The sequence below is a fragment of the Apis dorsata genome, unplaced genomic scaffold (assembly GCF_000469605.1).
Source record: "Apis dorsata unplaced genomic scaffold, Apis dorsata 1.3 scaffold_1104, whole genome shotgun sequence".
NCBI lineage: Eukaryota > Metazoa > Arthropoda > Insecta > Hymenoptera > Apidae > Apis > Apis dorsata.
The window spans coordinates 248680-258433 of NW_006264202.1; the positions used below are offsets into that span (position 1 = coordinate 248680).

The window sequence follows — 9754 nt, forward strand, 5'->3', positions numbered from 1 at the left end:
CGAATTAAAGCGCCTCGGATTGTTTTACCCCCCGAGACGAAGGACGTCCCCTTTTCTCCTCCATGCTTTGGCTGCGATTTCGAAAGCTAATTACAATACGGGTTCGAGGGTTACTCGAAACGGAATCGGTGACCCGGGCAAGAATTCCATCGTGGAGGGAGAAGGAGGGGATCTGGCGCATCGAGATCATTATTAGCCGGCGCATAATGCGAGTTGATTAAAGTCTGAAGCGGATAGCGATTATTAAAGTGGCGTTGATAACGAAGGATGTCCCTCGTATCTCGAGGAAATCTCGTTCTGGGGTTGTTGAATTATTCCAGAGGATTTTAATTGCCTCGCTATGTCAGCTGGTCCGTAGACAGATTTGCCTAATTGATATCCTCTTCGCTTGGGAATGAGTTAAGGTTACTATTGTTGTTATTATTGTTATTGTTAGCTTCGTGGGGAAAAAAGATAAGTATCGGAGGAGAAGTGAAGAAATTAAATAAATCGTTATGTTGAAAATAAATTAATCGAAATATTTGAAATTGATTCTGTGATTTCTGAATTGAAAGGTATATTAATTTGGTTCTTTTAACGTAATATTATTCAAGTTGTAAAAATTAACCGATTGAGAAAAATTGTAATGGAAGAAAATTAAACAAAGATTTGTAACAAAACAATAGGATAAATTTAAATTCAATGTCCGAATCGAACTTTAAATTAAATGAATTTTAAAATTTATCGTTTATAACTTGAGTGATAATTTTATATGTGAATATGTTTTTATTTTATTTACTCAATTTGATCGAAAAAATTTTATTACAATAAGCAAAAAATAGAGATGAACGGATGGAGAGAAAGATGAAAAAACAACGATAGGATAAAAAGGGAGTAAATAAGATTTGAAAAAGTAAAGAATATGAGATTCATCATGGCATTCGATAATTAAATTTTGATGAATCGCAAATAAATAATCACAGACAATAATATTTCTGATGAAAAATATTAGAATATTTATAGACTTCTTTCTTTTAATATAAAATCTAAACAATATATTAAATTTCTCTTAATCCTTCATAATTCTTCCCCAAGAATTTATACAATTTGCGAATCAGATTTCGTGCTGCCAACTTTCGATGTTCATTAAAACGAACTAAGAACAACGTGAACAGTAATCAACATATCCAGTAGCCGAAAAGCAAGGATCGACAAAGTTAAGTTATCGGTAGAGGTTCCATCGAAACTTCTAGGAACTTGAATTCGTGGCTCTCGACATCGATGGCGCCACAGTAGAGCTTTCGAGAGCTTTTTCGAAAAAGATTGGCAAAACTATTTACCTATGTTTCATTTTACACTTTCTATTCGCTTATTACGTCTATTAATATCTTAATTTAAAAATAATCAACATCTATATAAAACAAGCATCTAAACACTTTTTCACGCTTCTCAACTTCTCTTCTTTTATCTGCCTCCATTCCAATCGCAGATGATAGGTCAAATCTAAACCGATCCATGTCAGAATCGCAGTAACGACTTTGACAAATCGTGTCAAATCTTCCGGTGGCAGTGAAAATGAACTGTGGTCGTGCGAGTGGTGTCACCGATTAATCTCAATCAGGCCGACCAAATCGCGGAAGGCAGAGATGTTGGTTGCATCGGTTCACTCTTCACGAATCCATCTAGAAATATTTTCGTTCCCGATATAGAAGCACAAGTGTATAAATACACGGTGAACAGGCAATAAAAATATCGGCTAGCAACCACTCGAGAAACGAAGACAACCACGTCACGATCACTTTCGATCTTCATGGAGAAATAGATGATGACACTTCGTCACCGATGTTTCTGATATTCGAATAGAATCGAACGAAAAGTAATATCGATTGGATCGTATGAGATAACGAAAGAAGAAAAATAAAAAGTTCAGTATCTGTAGAATTTTGAAGATGTGAAAAGGAGAATTGAATGAATTCATTGATTACCGTTGATAGATATCATAGATAAGAATTGATTTTTAATAGAATGATTTCGAAATTTCTCTGTGATGTTGTTTGATATCTTATTGATTTAATAATCGATTATTTTATTAAAAGTATAATGTAATTTTATTATACACGCATAATATTAATGAAATATGGAATTGGCTACATCTAAAAGTTCTCTTCATTATAAAAAACAAACCATAAAAAATAAACAAATTCTAAACAAATAAAAATTCCTATGTTTAATGATCGAGCAAAGATCAAATAATCTTTCGATAGTCTCAAGGATACAAAATAATAAAAGAAAACGAAACAATGAAAATAAAATCTGATATAATAAAGGAAAAAAAAAGTACCAAGGCGGAAACCAAAGAAACATTATGGAGAATTTAACACGAGACCGAGGAGGGATTGATATTTCATACGTCCTAGCCCACTTTCCCATTGGATACAAGTGTATAACGTTTGGACAAGAATAGAGCGAGTTAGTCATCACGAGTTTCTCTCGGTAATACCGAAAAACATCGGCCAAAATTTTTCTTGATGATTTCGAACCATGAGTCAACATTTCTTCCGTTGTCACGAAGCGGAAGTCGTAACGAAGTGTTTATCGATTACCCCAATATTTTCAAATACTTATATATTCTTTTTTTATTCGTAAATTCGAGGAAATCGCTGCCAAAAAGCGAATTCTTCTTGATGTGCGTCACTTTCTGTAAATATTTCCCATAAAACATTTATGTTTATGTGATTCGTATTGTCTTGTCTGTTAGCACTTGAAACATTACGTATTTTAAGAATATTTTCTTGAATATCGTGCAATTTTTTAATAATATGATTGATAGAATGATTTAATAGAAGAAAAATAGAAAATATAATTTTAATATCCGTTATTAATTATTCAAACACATTTAGTAATAAAAAAAGAATAAAAAATAAAAGAAAAAAAAATTAAAAAATAATAGAGAGAATTAAATAATAAAAGAAAATATGTATTCGAATACTAATGATGAATATTAATGATGATGTAATATTACATCATCATTACTTGGAATTGAAAATAAAGAAATTGTTAATATCTTCTTCTAATTGCTCAATTATATCTGATATTCAAAACAAAGAAGACATTCTTGTTGAACGATAAATTGAATCTTTTACTTCAGATCTTCAAACTTATCATTCCAAGCAGAATTCGGATTCGGTTTAAAATAACTGATCAGAAAGTAGCACGGCAGTAAATTTGAGTAGGCGATACCGACCTATGTGTATCGCCTTTCATATTTCCACTTTGCAACAACAACTTCATAGTATTTCCAATTTCGCAGATACGAATAGCAATCTGATGTATATACGAATATTAAAATATCTCACAAAAATTTGAATTTGACATATCAATAGCATTTATTAAAAAATAGTTTTTATTATTCATGCTAATCATAATAATTCGTGACAAAGAATTTTTTTTGGAATAACTAATATACTAAATAAAAATAAGACTAAATATTCAAATAAAATTTATGATAGAAATACTAGAATATTATTAATAAATGATTTGTTTAAATTAATTGAAATTTGAAAAATGTGACGCAAAAGTTGGTGAAAACATAAATTTAGCATTTGAAAAAGATCATGTAAATGTTAAGATAATTTGGTGGCTTGTGATATTCCAGGCCAGTGATTTTTCATTCAAAGATAAACCAAGAGAAAAGCCAGAAGATGCTACCAACAATATTTTAAGAGCTATTACTGAAAATAGCAAAATTGCGTTTCAAATGCAGGTAGAGTATTTTATGATCATTCGCTACTTGAAATAGAGAAACAAATAGGAGGAATTTAAGAAAACGAACAAATGAGTTCGTTTACGTAAAGATATATCCACCTCAAAATTATTAAGACAATATGTCCCAAGATAAATTTTATCAAAATCAAAAAATTGTTATATCTTCTATTATTAACATGAACTCCATATATAAGATCCTATTTCAAATGGAATTACCCTACACACCCTATACTTTAAAAATGATTATTGATATATATCCACCATAATTTATACTATACTACAATATTATTATAAGTAAAAATTCCTCTCAATAGATTTATTTCTTACATATATATCCAAAAATAAACCTGATTTGTACATGTGTAATAATGTCATAATGATATGTATCTTTTATTTTTAATATTTAGAATCAATCCTCCAAAGATCTTATATATTTTTTAATATCATATGTATGAAATGTATACAAAAATTACAAATTGTTTTGTGATCAAAATGATTTCTATTTACAACGTTTGAATCGTATTGTTTACAGTTGGTAAAGTATTCTCGGAAATGGTATTGTGCCCGAAACAGAGCGAGTTAATGATCATTGCCGACCTGAATATCTTGCGTCGATACCCTGTAATTTACGATAAATGCTCGGAAATGCAACAGAACTGATTCATTCCTAAAATAAATCGTTCGGGCAGGTAATTCAAAACTTTGAGAAACTAATTCAACCACAGAATCGTTATCGAGATTTCTAGCAAGCTAGAATTCTAGAGTCCACCTGTTGCCTGATCGATGCCTGTAATTATAGATATAGCAATGGGTATAAACGTGAGTTGAATATTTGAACTCTTGCTCTAGAATATTTTTAAAAATACAATATGTGTGTTATACACGTATAATATTAATACTAATATTACGAAAAAGAAACGAAGTAGTTATTTGTAAATTAAATACAAATAATAAATTATTTTAATATAAGAAATAAATTTTATGTAAGAAATATGTAATTATATAATATAATTTTTTTTAAAATAAATAAAAAGAAAATTTCTAAATAGTGATCATTTGATTATTCCTAATGAGCAAACCAAATATTAATTTTCGAGTATCAAAAAATTCGAGTATCATTGATTCAAGTAAATCAATGTTTTCTGAAAGATTTTGTTGTGTAGAAATGTTGAATATACGATTCAGAAGTCAAGAACTTTCAACCTGCGATTCTTAAGGGAATTAAACCGAATGAGAGAGTGAATCCGCGGGTAGATATATTTAGAAAATTGGGGCAGTGTGCTCATCCGACAACTCAAACACCATTACAAACGAACATATAGATATATTTCAGATTATATCCTTAAAGATAAAATTTAAAGATTCATTTTAAATAATATTCTACTAAAAATGTTTAATTCGTCATGCATTCATAAAAAACTTTCGTTTATAAGATTTTAAGATTGTAAATAAATTTATAAACTTTTATGTTTTTTAAAAAAAACATGGTTTGCATATTAGAAATTAATTTCATTATCATAATTACTTTTAATCATTAACATAACCAAAATGAGATATTTGCAAACATTTAAAATTAATATCTGACTAGATTTTCGAATGGTGACCAAAAAAAATTCTAATGATTTCATTCAGCTTGATATATATCACACTGTTGAAAACATCTAAAATCGTTTCTCTAAATAATTTTCTGAAATTTGTTTAGAAATTTCTATTAAATCTTGAAGCGTCGACAGACAAATTTGTGAAAGTATGTTCATTTGAAACTTGAAATTCCATAATTGAATTATATTCCATTTGAATCTTTATTTCCAAATTTATAAAAATTACCTTATTTTAATTATTGATCAGAATGTTTTGTTAGATTGACGATAATAAAAATTTGTGAAACTAAAAACTAAAAATTAAAAATATTAAGATATAAAATAAACTAAGAAGTTAAATTTGTCATTAGAAATAGGAATCTATAATTTATAATAAAAATATTTGCTCAGTAATAATCTAGAAATTATTTTCTTAATATTAGCATTTTAATTTTTTTTTATGTATGATTTATTTTCTTTTTTTTTTTTTTTTACACGAAAACAGTGAAATTGACAATAGGCAGAAACTTGTTTATTATATTTTGTATGCTTTGAAAACTACGTGTCCCAGTTTTGATCTCGCTTAGTTTTCAGCCTCTATCGAGTATAGCAACAATTATATTTTAGTAACAATTCCTTGCCACAGTACAACGACTGTTTGAAGGCTAACTCATAACCAGGTTTATGATGAAACTAAATATCTTGAAAAGTGAGTCAAAAAATTATGAATTGTATGAACGAATAATAATCTAAAGTTTAAATCTATATTATGTTACAAATGCCTTCGATTAATTATGAATTTAATCATTAATTCGATACTTTTCATAAATAAAAGTTGTCTATCTATTGAAAAAAATATTTTTTCTTAATATTCATGTTCCACAAATAAAAAGACTTTTATTATCGTCAATCTAACAAAATATTCTGATCAATACTTAAAACAGTTCAAAAAATAATTTTTAATATTTGCAAAAATCTCTCATCGTTCTTTTAATTCTATTCTTCTAACTCAACTAACAAAAAATCTAATAAATTACACATAAAAGCTAATTTCCAGTAAATTAAAAATAAATTGCTTTCTAAATTATTCTTGACATATCAAATTATTCATATCCAAAATACATTCAAAATTAAAAAAAAAAATCCTATCTATTATCTTCAAAAATACCAACTATGATGAATTATATATTTTATTAAATTTAATTCTAAAAATAAATTCCATGCGAATTCAATTCCAAACCATTTTTGACTCATCTCTTGTCTTCTCTCTTCAAAAAAATAAAAATAGAAAATACTTTTAAAATTTAAAAAAATCATATCTTCCTCTCAAAAAATGTTCTCAATTCTTTTCCCATGACTTTCACCGCCTCTGTAAACATAATCAACTCAAACCGGAACAGTAGGTAGGCCGTGTCGTGGCCGCATATCCGTCGAAACATGCCAACACGGATCGGAAACACGGATACGAAAAGATTTGGACGCAATAGATGATATATAAGCGGTCAAGAAAACTTTTGGAACTGCCTTTCGTGTAGAAGAGTGACCAGAGGGGGTAAAAAGTCACGCGACGGTGAGAAAAAGAAAGAAAGAAAGAGGCAGTTATTCTGGTCCAAACTCTTCCGATGTGCTTTTCACGATGGTAGCAGAAATTCTCCGCTAGACGGAGCCACGTGGCTCTGCGATCGAGCGGAGTGGGAGCAAGGTGATGAAGAGGACGTACAAAGAGAAGGGGCCAATCTCAAATTACTTGGTGAGCTCCCGGCTAGGCCGAACGAACATCTTTGCCCACCATTGCCCGCCGACCTTTTATAGACACTCGACAGGAGTGGGGGAGGGGATCGAGGAAATTTTGGTGAAAATTGAAAGTTTCATTTTGCGAAAAATTCTTCGAGTTATTTTCTTTTTAAACGAATTTTTATTCGTTATTTTTGATTGGACGAAAGTGATGGGTGAATGATGATCTTATGTATGATGGTGAAAAAGGATTTGAATTTGAGGATATAGAAGGAAAATGAGAGGTTCGGTTGTCCCTTGTTGTTTCGACTGAAGGAAAATGAATTATAAGATATAAATACGGATGGTATTCACGGCGATGGTGAGGGAAACGCTAGTAGAATGGGAAGCTCCTGTTTCAGACGGCCGACTAGTAGAATGGGTAAACGATCGAGTACAACGATATCGGTACAAATAGAATAACGTTGATATGTTTATAATATAAAATTAATAAGAAATATATTTTGTTATTATGCAGATTGTAATATTTAAAGATCTATTATTAATTCAAATTAGGAGGAAAAATGATTAAAGAGGGAAAAAAGATTCAATTTTCTCTTTCTGCTTTTCGTGATTTTGATTTTCCTTTTCAAGGCAACCTTTTAGATCTATGAAATTATTTTAATTATAAGTACATATTAATATTTTGTTCTATATATTATTTCATCTCTTTCATCAAAATTATTATCTCCTAATTGTTACAAATTGCTATCTTCAACAATATTTAATGAATTAATAATTCTAAAATCATATATATATATAATTCTAGATCATTTATTCTTATAAATATATATATTTATACTATTAATTCATTAAATATTTTAGAGAATAATACAAGAGTATAAAAATAAATTCTATTATTAATTCTCTATATTACTCAATCCCTAATATCCGATCAGCTTAAGACACAGTTCATAAACAAACAAATAAATCAACACGAATTGGCATCCACCGATAACTTCGCTTATATCATCAAAAATATAGTCATTTAATCTTCCCTTGTAAATGGAATTTTAAACAAATTTCACCGCAATTCTATCGATGAAAACACGTTTGGTATTCTCGTTAAATATTGTTGTAATAATCGTTGTATAAACAACGATGCATCGAGTGTAAATGGCGAAAAGCTTAACGTTTAATCGCGAATGCGCGAGATTATCAACAATTTACCCCACTAATAACGATTATGCATCAAGAATTCATCGTTTACCTGTTGAATCAATCAATCAACCTCTTTCCATCTGCTGTACATATTTGTTATTTATAAAACAATTCGTTTCTGATACGATTCTGATACTTGTAATATTATAAAACGTATTCCTAATGCGGTGAGTAGTTGCTTAAAAATAGTTGCGGATGATTCGACGATTCTAAAATGATTTTTGGCTTCGATATGGCGCAGGTCGATGACGTATCGCGATTGTTTCGTTTTCTCGACACCCACGTACTTATAGATTCGAACATGTCAACGACTCTCCCTCATCGATCCGCTAGAGGAACCGATGACCCTGCTGCTTTTCAAGTACGGCATATCTAAATCGGTATACGATGTGAGACGACTGTTGCAGAGGTCGAACGTTGGTCGAATAATTCCACGAACGGCCAGACGTGAAATGCTAGAAACCATTCTGATTCCATTTGTCTATTACCCTACTACGAGTCTTAGGATAATTTTACGTGTCATCATTTTCGATTGGGGATCGTACACCTGTTGAGCTTGAAATATCTTTATTCGAAATTCAGTTTTCGTGAGATAGAAAATTTTCAATTCTCGTTATTCGATTAAATTTTAAACAAATTTTGGAAAACGAAAGAAAATTATGTTCATTTTCGAATCAATTTTTAAAGAATATTATCAGATAAATATTTTAAAGGAAGGAAGAGGAACGAAGGAAGAGGAACGTAATTAACTAGATTTTAAATAAACATTTAAGAAGAAATATGTTTCTTTTAAATTTGAAATATTATTTTTAACGAGAGCATATTATATTTGAAAAAAAGTACACATGTACTTGCTAGAATTTATTTTAATAAAACGCGAAAATATTGATATCAAATATTTGGAACAATATGATAAGTTAGAATTACGCAAAATGCGATATACAACGTTAAACAATATGCAATATGCAAGTGACAGCTTAAAATAAGATTTAATTTTGCATCAAGGAAATTGCTGGCTGGAATCCAATAATAACAATATCTACTTCTTCAAGCCTAAAATATTTTGTAAAAGACAAAAAACAAGAAAAAGAGATTTTTAAATATGAAAGAAATGAAGCAATAAAATTGAAAATAAATCAAATCTTTAAACTAATATCAATATTTTTTTCAATACAATAATAACTTAAATATTTTTCAAATTCAATTCAATATCAATATTTTTAAATATAACAATAAATAATTGATATATTTATCCCCTCTATTTCTCTAAACATATCTTCCTAGTAAACACAACAACTAAACCTAAATAAAACCAAATGAAACGAAATCCGCATATCCGTTCCCAAAATGAAAATTAAAGGAAAAATGAGCGTAAAAAAAAGAAAAAGAAACACGATTGAACATGGAACGACCAATTCCAGGCCAACTTTTGGCAGCCACGCTAAGAAACGTGGGCGTTAGAGTAACGGTGGTGGTCGTCCGCTGGTGGTTCCCCT

General features: G+C 29.6%; 1 long non-coding RNA gene across 1 annotated transcript in view; it reads right to left on the bottom strand.

The window, feature by feature from the left end:
* Positions 1–5719: 5719 nt before the first annotated feature.
* LOC116186662 overlaps positions 5720–9754 on the bottom strand; it is a 21433-nt gene continuing 17398 nt past the window's right edge. The window contains exon 3 of the long non-coding RNA XR_004151678.1: positions 5720–5730. This is a non-coding gene — a long non-coding RNA (uncharacterized LOC116186662). The remainder of the gene's footprint in view (positions 5731–9754) is intronic.